Below are 11,823 nucleotides of genomic sequence, written 5' to 3' on the forward strand. Positions count from 1 at the left end.
GATATTGATATTGACACAGTCAAGATACAGAACATTTCTATCACCGCAAGGATCCTTCATGCTGTCCTTACACAAGCACATTACATCTCTTCCACACACACACACACACACACACGCATTCACTTTTTTTTCCAGCTTTGTTGAGATATAATTGACATAAAACATTGTGTGAGTTTAAGGTCCCTCCACATCTTTTCATCATTTAACATTTTAAACTCACTTTCCTGGCCCATGAAACCTCTTATGATCTAGCTCTGGTCCAGCTCCCCAAGCAACTCCCACTACCTTCACTGTGCTCCCACCACACTGGCCTGCCTTTGGTTCTCGAAATACCCAGCTCACTTCTGCAGGATCTTCCCATCAGCTAGTTTCTTGGCCTGAGTTTTAACCTCATCGCACCCGTCACTCCCACACACTCGCAGACCCTGGACGATCTCTGCCCCCTTTTCACTCCCAGAATGCAAGCTTCTTGAGGCCCGGACTTTGGTTTTTTCCCACTGCTCTATTTCTAACACCAAGAGTAGGGCCTGGCCCATAGGAAGGGCTCCATAGATATTTGCTATGTGTTGAGCGAATTAAAACCTCCTATCAAATCTATGCTTGATTGTATCCTCCATGCTACCCCCATGTAAGGGCAGTCTCCCTCCTCCTTTAATTCATTGGAGCTCTTGCAATGGGTGTGTTTGTTTTATTTTAAGACATCTATCACTGCTTGCAAATATTTTTGTTTGTTTTTTCACTACCCCCCTACCCCACTGTGTTCTTGCCAACAGACTCTCAGTTCCAGGAGGCAAGCAATGATATTAGCTCTGTTCAATGTCTAGCACATAGTGATTTAGTTGATAAATCATTTTTTTCTTGAATTGTTCATTGAACATTAACTGCCCAAAGAAGAATAATGGCACTGTGATTCCATTTTATTTATCTGATATAAGAAATCCTACAAGTTTCAAGGACCCTTTGTAGCTTTAAAATAGGAAAAATTTGTGTTAATCATAGAAAGCTGGAACAAGAAAAAGCCTTAGATGTCACGAGGCCCATTTTCCTCACTTTGCAGATAAGTGAATGAGGGCACAGGAAGGGGGAGTGACCTGCACAGCTAGTGAGTAGCAGGATTGAAAATGAACCCCAGGCTTTCTAACTCTGCATGATTCATCCAGCAATGAGTGAAAAAATATATTAAGTACCTATCCTGTTGAGTGATTTTGACTTATATGCTCACCCTGGTAATATCTCCAGGTGTCCATTCAAAGGCAGATGCAGGTAAAAGATGGAGACCAGATTGCTACTTCTAAGGATCAGATTTTTCCATTTATAAAGGCGTATTTGGGTTTAGTCAGAAAAAGTGCACCCACTACTATTTAAGCTCATGAGGAGTTCACTTGTAGCCAAATTCTGGGGGTGGTGATAGTAATTAAAACCAATTACACAAAGACCTCATTTTGATAATCATGTATTGTCAACAAATGACTCATAGTTTTGATATCTGCAGCTGGTTAGAAAAATTCGGTGGAAAAACTATGTGTCACGTTGGATCATGCATGCATTTTCAATGGGGCCAATGAAAACTGGATCTTGGGAAGTGTAAAAAATTCTTATCCTCTTTATGCATAAAGCACAGATATATATGCAGTACATATATATGGTATAGCTGTCCCATTGAAATTTCATAGGGACCACATATTATAAAATTCCTTTCATATGAAATGTTCAGAAAGATAGATCTATAGAAATTGAAAGTAGATTAGTGATTGTCTAAGGCTAAGGGGAATGAAGGTAGGGGTCTAGGGGTGATTACTAAAGGGTACAGGGTTTATTTTGGGGTTGATGAAAATATTCTTAAATTGGTTGTGGTGATGATTATTCAAGTCTGTGACTATAACAAAAGTCATTGACTTGAACATTTTAAATGGGTGAATTTTAAGGTATGTGAACTATATCTCAATAAAATTATTTTTTAAAAACTTCCCTCCTTAAAAATAAAGTCATGGGCAAATATGATGTCATTTATATATGAAATCTAAAAAAAGTAATACAAATTCTATTTACAAACTAAAAGCAGACTCACAGACATAGAAAACAAACTATGATTACCGAAGAGGAAAGGGCAGGGAGGGATAAATTAGGGGTGAGGAGTAACAGATACGCATTACTATACATAAAATATATAAACAAGGACCTAATGTATAGCACAGGAAACTATATTCAATTTCTTGTAATAACATATAATGGAAAAGAATCTGAAAAGAAAAAATATATATATGTACATGTATAACTGAATCACTTTGCTGTACACCTGAAACTAACATTGTAAATCAACTAACACTTCAATAAAAAATTAAAAATCAATAAAGTCACAGGGGATTATGATGATTAGGAAAAAACTCTGCAAAGGTTTTCTTAAGAGAACAATAACGAAAAAAATTGAGAAACACTGCTTTGGACCAAAAAAAAAGTTTCATTTTGAATCTCTGTTTATGCAGTCCAAAGACCTATGATGACAGATCATCCCCACTTAGACTGAACAGTTCCTGAGTTGATCCCACCCAAGCCAGGCAGTGACCTATGGGCCTCATGTCTACCAGTAGGTGGAGCCTGGAATTAGCTTTACTGGCTAGAACCTGATCTCTTAAGAGCAGTGGGGCTGAAAAAAGGGTTTGGGGAAGGCACACCTTATGGGGATCAGGAATTACGGCCGCCTCACAGGAGTCATATTAGAAACTGTCTCCTAAAAATCAGATTGCTTGAGACCTCCAGAGGGTCTTTGAGAACTTAACTGTCTAACAGTATCGCAGGGTAAGTTCTCAGGGAGATACACTCTAAGGTGGTTAGCAAGCATGGCTTTCATTAGAGAGTAGTCTTGGAATCAACTCCTGTGGAAAAGAGGTGAAGGAAGCAGGAGTTAGCCAAGGGAAAAGTTGAGGGGATGCAGTCCTGACAATGGATCTAGCCAGCCTCAAGAGATGCTCTAACACTGAGATGGCCCACTAGTTGTCAAAACAGCCAAGCATAAACCCTTCATCCCTGAAGGGGGGTCTGGGTGGTGCATCATAGCAACCATCCCACTCAACATTTCACAAGGGCCAGAACTGGTGTATTAAAGAACCCCAACAGAAGCTCATTGAAATATCTTGGTTGCTATAACTAAAGTTGGCTGCAGAAAGCAACCTCCTAGATGAATTCATCCTTTCAGTCACAGAATCATAGAGAATGAATTTGCATAGCATCATAATGAATATGCAACTAACACGAGCTAATATCACAAGTTTTATTGATACTATGACAGATGAACAAGCCACCATCAAAAAAAGACACATCCACTGACATAAGAATATTTAGTAAACGTTGCCAATAATGTACATTTTAATACCATGCATCTACGTGTTATTCTCTGGAGTGCAACATATCAGGTATGATACACTATTTCTTTATGATATATTGCCACATGATGATATAAAAAACTATACAAATATGTTCAGGTTTTCATATATATTTAAGAATGTTGCAGCAACATGGATGGACTTGGAGGGCATTATGCTAAGGGAATAAGTCAGACAGAGAAAGAAATAGTGTATGATATCACTTGTATGTGGAATCTAAAAAATATAACCAACTAGTGAAAAAAAAAAAAGGAAGCAGACTCATAGACATAGAAAACAAACTAGTGGTTACCAGTGGGGAGAGGGAAGGGGGAAGGGGCCATATAGGAGTGAGGGAGTAAGAGGTACAAACTATTAGATATAAAATAAGCTACAAGAATGTATTGTACAACACAGGGAATATAGCCAATATTTTATAATAACTATAAATAGAGTATAATCTTTAAAAATTGTGAATCACTATATCATACACCTGTAACATATTGTATTGTACAGCCACTATACTTAAAATTTTTTTAAAGAATGTATTAAGATTTCCCATGTTCTGTCAGACATAGTTCTGGGAAACCTGCTCTTATCAAAAGCCACTCCCATCCCTAAGCCTTCCATGCTGTGCTGCTACTATGTCTTTCTGGCTCCTCATTGCTCTCCCGTACAGAACCCTATATTTAGAAGGTATAAAGAATCCAGAGAGTTTACAGGAGGCCTTCTGGGAGACTGTCAATTCCCTGGAACCGAATACAAAAAAATTTTATAATTTATTTGCTTATGTATTTATTTTACAATATATTTTTTAAATTGAAGTAGACGTGATGTACAGTATCAAATGTTACAGGTGTACAATATAGTGATTCACAATTTTAAAGGTTATACTCCATTTACAGTTATTATATAATATTGGCTATATCCCCCATTTTGTAAATCTAAATCCTTGTAGCTTATTTTATACCTGATGGTTTGTACCTCTTAATCTTCCACTTCCATCTTGTCCCTCCCCCTTCCCTTTCCCCACTGGCAACCAGTAGTTCCTTCTCTATATCTGTGAGTCTGGTTTTTTTTTCTGTTATATTCACTAGTTTGTTGTGTTTTTTAGATTCCACATGTGATATCTTATGATATTTGCCTTTCTCTGTCTGACATTTCACTTAACCTAATGCCCTTCAAGTCTACCCATGCTGTACACCAGAAACTAACACAACATTTTAAATCAACTGTACTTCAATTAAAAAGCAAGCAAACAAACAAGCAACCTATTTAAAATATAGGCAGAAATGACTGGGACATTGGGCTGTACACCAGAAATTGACACATTTTAACTGACAGCACTTCAATAAAAATAAAATAAAATAAGGACAGAAGAACTGAACAGACATCTTTCCAAAAGAGGAAATGCAGATGGCCAATAGGAAGATAAAAAGCACAGTTTTTCTCCAGCTTAAGCATTAGAAGTAGCTAAGAAAGAAGAGAAAGGTAGAGCCAGTCACAGGTTAGCCCAAGACCAAGTTCAGGCCAAGAGATTCATTTTTTAACCCTTAGGGTACAGGGAAAGGGCTGAGTCTTGGCTTCCCACTCCGTAGTTTGGGAGAGCCTAGTTCCTCCCTATATGGAAGAAGCCATCTTTGCCAGCAGGAGCCTCTGCTTCACAAAGTAATATTCTACTTGGCTCTTCTTTTGGCTCCAGAAACATGAGGCTGGCTAGATTACCTTCTCAGTGCTCAGGGTGATTTATCGGGACAATGAAATAAAACAATTTATCTTTCTCAGTTTTGGGGTTTTTTTTTCATAACCAGAAAGACGATTGTTAATATAGGAAGTATAATGTTTCTAAAGATTAAAAAAAATCTTGAGCATGGTGGTACCCAAAGTCTTCAAGCTAATGTACAAGAGTTGGAAATGAACACTTGACTAGCTTTTTTGTGCTTGTCCCTTAGCTATCTGATAGTCTTCAACTCCCATAATCCCTTTGTACTGCCCTTCCAGCCTTTCATTTGGGTCTATCCATTCTGATTCTGAACTCTTCTCTAGCCCACCCTCCTTCTCCCACATGCCAAGATGATCCTGATAATGCTAGTATTTTGCAAATTAAATAATAGTCAACTCAAAACAAATGGTACCTTAACCTTCTCAGCGCTTCTATATTGATGAATATAGAACAAATCTATCAACTATAGTACAACTTGGTTGCTGCAAAATAGAAATAAAGAAAGATCAGAAAGAGAGAGAAAGGAAAGAGGTAAAGAAAAAAGGGAAATTGTTAATAGGTTTTCTCTATGTGGTGTAATATGTGCTTTCACATTTTTCTCTTAATATGAGCCTTAAGTAGCTTCATTAAACCCCATCAGTGAGCCTGAACTTTGACTTATTGAGAAAGTTCACAGAGCCCTGATTTTCTGGTCTTAATAGGTCATATATTTTACAAACACAGTGTAATATTATCTGGTACACATAAGGGAAATAGTGTAAATAAAGCTTTATGTTCAAACTAATTCTTTCCCTCTGCCCTACCCACCTTTATGTCCAAATACATCCCTCCCAGGCCCACATGACCAGCCCTGAATTTACTGACAAAGCCTTTACAGCCTGTGAGTGGGAGGGTTGGGGCAGAGTATAAAGAAAGGAAATAAATAATAGATGATAAGCTTGGCTGATGACAGATTGTTGCAACAGCAGCAGAATCTGCAGGAGTTTAGATGCAATTCTGCAGATCTGAAGAGGTCTTGAGTATAAGAGAAAGAAAAATCGACCTTCTTCAGCAGCTCCTTATTAGTCCGCGCTTCACATGTGGTTGTCACAAGGCAACGGAGTAGTTCCAAAGACTGCAAACACTTGTGGTGGTCAAAAGTGTGATTTGAGTTGCATGAGGACAGCTATCTGCTCAGGAAAAGCTCTCTCTTACTGATCCTGAAATGCTCCATTCATTCAATAAACCTTGTTGGTTTCCCAGTTCCAACATCACAATACTAGGGTAACATATTTAACAGTCAGGTACTCAAATTTGAGTGATTTGAGTAAAAAAATGGATTGATTAAAAAGCTATGGGGGAAAGAGTGATTCAGCAAGATGGCAGACCGAGAAGCTCCAGACCCTCCTTCCCCACAGAAACAATAAATTAGTAATACATGGACCAGAGTACCTCTATGAGAACCCTAGAGACCAGTCCAGAAGCTGCAGCACCCAGGTCATTGTAAAACCATGAAGAACTTCCAACAAAAGGAAGTAGGTAAATTTGCAGCATTTAGTACACTCATCACTGCCCTTCCCCTATGCAGCATAGTGTGAATCTCTCAGACCAGCTCTCAGAGCCACTTAAAGAGTGTACCATGTGTCCAGCATTCTAGCTTGTCTGAGGTTTACCTGAGGGACTGGTCTCTATCTTGCACACCTTGGACCACTGAAGGAACTAGTGCCATAGTTTAGAAACTGCTAAAAATGGAGGCAAGCAGCATGTTAGAGCTGCAGAACCATGGGTACACACCAGGGGGAGCAAAAGATCAGAAAAGGTTTGAGATGTCCTGGAAACTGCAGTTGAGCTGATTGGTGTAGGTCTTTCCTTGCACAAAGACTGGAAGAAGGTTCTGTTTTGTTTTGTTTTTCAAATGCCCAAATCCTAGCAAAATATCACAAGGCTTACAAAGAACACTGGAAACATAGGCCAATCAAGGGACCAAAAAATGACTCAAAAGAAACACAGAACTATGAGCTGACAAGGAATTTAAAATAACTGTCATAAAGATGCTCAATGAGGCAAAAGAGAACACAAATAGAAACTAAATGAAATCAGGAAAATGATGCATAAACAATGTGAGAATATCAACGAAGAGATAGAAACTATAAAGAAGAACCAAACAGAAATTCTGGATCTCAAAAATACAAAAGTAATGAAACATTCACTAGATGGGTTCAACATGAGACTTGATATGGCAGAAGATAGAATCAGTGAACTTGAAGATAAGTCACTTGAAATCATTAAGTCAGAGGATTAAAAAGAAAAAAGAATGAAGAAAAGCAAAGAGAGCATAAGGTACTTATCTGGAGGACTACTATACATATTAGTGATTCCCCCAAATAAGTGAGAAATGGGATGAAAGCTTCCTTGAAGAAATAATGGCCCAAACTTTCCAAATCTGAGGAAAGAAATGGACATACAGATTCGAAAAGCTTAAAGAATCTAGCTAGGATAAATCCAAAGAGAACTGCACTGAGACACATTACAATCAAACTCTCTACATTCAAACTTAAAGAGAGACTTGAAAGCAGCAACAGAAAAGCAATTTGTAACATATAAGAGAACTTCCATAAGATTATCAGTGGATTTCTCAGCAGACACTTTGCAGGCTAGAACAGAGTGGCACCATATACTCACTATGCTGTAAGAGAAAAAAAATCGTCAACCAAGAATACCATATTCATTAAAACTGTCCTTCAAAAATTAAGGAGGAATTAAGACTTTCCCAAATAAACTAGAGCTGAGGGAGTTTATGACCACTAGATCTGTCCCACAAGAATTATTAGAAGAGTTCTTCAAGTTGAAAAAAGGAGAGTAGACAGCAGCACAAAGATGTATGAAAATACAAGATTCTCCAGTGAAGGTAAATACATGGACAAACAGAGTAACCTGTTCTATTGTAATTTTGGTACGTAGAGTTTAAATGACAGAAGTACTTAAAAAGCAACCATAAATCTATATTAAAAGGTATATAATATATAAAAATATGATTTGTGATATCAATAATATAAAGTGAAGTGGTAGAGCTGTAAAGGAGTGGAATTTTTTGTGTACAATTGAAGTTAAGTCATTATCAATTTAAAATAGAGTGCTATCACTTTAAGATGTTTTATGTAATTGCAATGGTAAGCACCTAGAAAATATTACATGAGTCAAATTCATAAAAACCAAAAATGGAATGGGAAGCTGGGAGAAGGGGGAGGTAAATTGTCTAATGGGTACAGAGCTTCAGATTTGCAAGATGAGCAAGTTCTGGAGATCTGTTTCACAACCATGTGAATATACTCAACACAACTGAACACTACACTAAAAAATTATTAAGATGGTAAATTTTATGTTTTTTAACAAAATAGAAGAAAAAGTATGGGCGTGAAGGGAAAGCTGGTGTTTAATGGTATAGAGTATCAGCTTTGCATGATGAAAAGAATTTGTGAGATGGATGGTGTTGATGATTGTATAACAGTATGCATGTACTCAATGCCATTGAACTGTGCACTTAAAAATGGATAAGATGGTAAATTTTATGTTATATGCATTTTACCCCGATTTTTTTTAAAGCGCTGAATCCAAAATAACCAGTAAGTGATCCTATCAATGAATTCACTTCAATCTAAATTGTGTTCCACTTTCTCTGGCATAGCACCTTCACATTCATTATGTAAATATTCCCTAAAATTTGCCAACAGAAACAAGCAAAATACTGCCAAAAAAAAAAATGCTATGGATTAGCTCACGGAATTACCAGGGCTAGACTCAGGGCTACATAGGCAAGAACAGTACCTCCAAATCATGCTACTTAATAAATCTGCACTGTGTTCAGCATGCTACCAGCACCAGGCACTGGATGCTGCAGCCCGCACCACTACCACCAGCTTCCGTCACTGGCAACACTTTGTCAGAGCAATCCGTGACTCTTCCCCACAGAAGGTTAAGAACCAATGGACCATAAGGTGGCTACTGACAGAATAATCTTATGGAAACTTCCTATCAGCAGAGTAGCTTCAAAGCAATGTTCCAGGGACGAATGATATTTTAACATTGTAAAAATACTTGATAATACTTTTCAGTTTTAAAATTAGGAAGTTAAATTTACAGGAAAAAAAAGAGCTTTGAGTTCTAAATTCCTTCCAATATCCTGAATTTCATCTGACCTTTGTAATAAAAATGCATGCTTTTATACATAGCATGAGCAATGGTCAGCTTACCTCATTTTATTTTTCTTTTGATATTACACACCCTCTTAAGCTCGAGCAGGTAGCTAGGTACTATGAAAAACAAAAACAAAAACAAATGTCTACTTCTCTCTTGAGATGACCAGCCTCCAAAATCTCCCCCCAATATTCCCTACCTCCTAGTACTTACATCCTGTGTAGTTCCCACTTTGTACCAGGGTTAGTCTGTGTGACCAATAGAATTTGGCAGAAGCGATAATGTCACTTTCAAGATTAGGTTATAAAAGACTTTGGATCCCCTAGATCTCTTACTTAGGAGGAAGCCAGGTAGCATGTCATGAGGACATTCAAGAAACCTATGGAGAGACCAGCCTAGAGAAGAAATAAGATGTGCAGCCAACAACCAGCAATGGACGTGGGCCTCCCAACAATGATGTGAGTAGCTTGGGACTGGACTCTCCTCCAGAGCCTTCAGAAAACTTCAGTGCCAGCCATCAGCTTGACTGGGACTTCTGGAAAGACCATGAGCCAGAATTACCTAACTAAGATGCTCCCACAGAGACTGTGGGATTGTTTAAAAACAGTAAATGATATTTTAAGCTGCTAAATTTTAGGATAATTTGTTATGCAGCTATGGATCACTGATGCATCTCTCCAGCAATTCTGTAGGGAAAAAAGCTGTGGGTGCATGTTTCAGAGAAGGCTGTTAAAATGCTAAGTGACTCCCTATGCATACATAATATTTGAGGAACAGAACAATGACAAAGAAAGATCCACATACTCACAACCTCACATACTGACAGCAGAGCAAGTACCAGCAGCTGGCTGAATAAGCTGCTGCCAAGCAGATAGAATTTGAGAGTAAAACGGTTGCAGTTGGCTCCAAATAGCTTGCCCTACTAACCTGAAATTTTACCATTAAAGATAAATTTCACTGAGCCTTGTAGTATCAGGTTTTTAAGGGTCTCCTGGTAGGCATAACACCTTAAAATAATATTTATTATTGGGTCATGACTGAAAACAAAATCTAACTCTGATGGCCCTGAAAAGTCATCTGAGAAGACTTTTAATACTGAGACTACTTTCCCTTACAAAAGTGTGGGCATGGTTATTGGAACAAAGAAAGAATGTTGAAGCATCCAGGGACTATCAGGAGATGGCAGATACTGGGCAAAGGCAGAAACTGTGTTTTCAGAATCCGTTGACTGGTGGGTCCAAGGAGGAGGGGACATGCAATCATAACTATCATAATGTCAGGACAGAGTCACCCCCCAAACCACGGTGACTCAGGGAGGAAGGAAGTGGAAGAGAAATACCTTCATCTCCTTCTCCGCCCATCCTCCAGTCTCATGCTGGGGCTTTCCTTTGGGCAAAGCTGACAGGCAGCAAGAGGGCAAAGGAGCCCAGTTAGTGCAGGGGGCAATCTCCTAGGGCAGAGCCAGACAGAAAAGGAGAGAAAGGATGGTGGGGAGTGGCACAGCATTACAGAATTTCTAGATTCTTAAAGAATCTTGAAGGTCATCTAAGACAGTCCACCAGGCAGGCTGTGTAAATCCTCTTTATGTCACGCCTAGCAGATGTACCAAAACCTTAAGTCGTGGCAAAAAGCCTTCCCTTTGGAGTCAGACAGGCCTGCTCCCCACTTCCAAGCTGTGTGGCCTTGGGCAAATTACCTGACCTCTGAAAACCTCAGGTTTCTTCTTTGTAAAGCGAGCATCGTAATAACAACCTCACGGGGTCGTGGTGAAATTAAAATAATATCCTCAGAGGTGAGGAGACTGGCCTTCTCCCCGACGGGGAGCTGTTGACCTAGTTACGCTGGCGGGATTCGATCAGTGGATTCACCTGAATTCCCAACTAGTTGCGTGGTTCATCAAAACCTCTTCGTTACTGCTGAAATACCTACCAAATGATGTCTGCTGAAAAACATTCTGATACATCCCTACGGACAAATACTGTAGAGCTGTATTTCAAAATGTGGTAGTTCTGTGTATATTGAAATAAAACAACTTCAGAGATAAAAACGTTTACTTTAAGAGAGGGAGAGAGAATTTCTAGAGTGATGCACAAGGACCAAGTAACAGTGGATGCCTTTGGGAAGAATTTGAGAAGACTAGGTCCAGGAGTAGAAGGAAATTTCAATTTTTATTACATAATCTTGATACTAAAATTCTTTTGAGTTGATGTCTTATGTTCTTTCATTTATTTCACAACCAATACAAAATGCATACAACTATACTAGGTGCTGGGGCTACAAAAAATATAAGACACAATCCCCACTTTCAAGTAGCTATAATCTAGTTGACAAAAAAATCAAGCAGATGATCATCATGCAGTGTAATACGAGTGGCCCATCTGATCTTTCTTATTTAAAATTTGAAGACACACACACAGCAATTTCCCCAGAAACTCCCTTTTTTTTGTTGCACTTATCACATTCTAACATCCTATATAATTCATTTATTTATATTTCTTGTCAGTCTCTCTCCATTCCACGAAGGTGAAAATTTTTGTCTATCTTGTTTGTTGAAATGGTGAAATTTTG

Source organism: Vicugna pacos, chromosome 6, assembly GCF_048564905.1.
Source record: "Vicugna pacos chromosome 6, VicPac4, whole genome shotgun sequence".
Lineage (NCBI taxonomy): Eukaryota > Metazoa > Chordata > Mammalia > Artiodactyla > Camelidae > Vicugna > Vicugna pacos.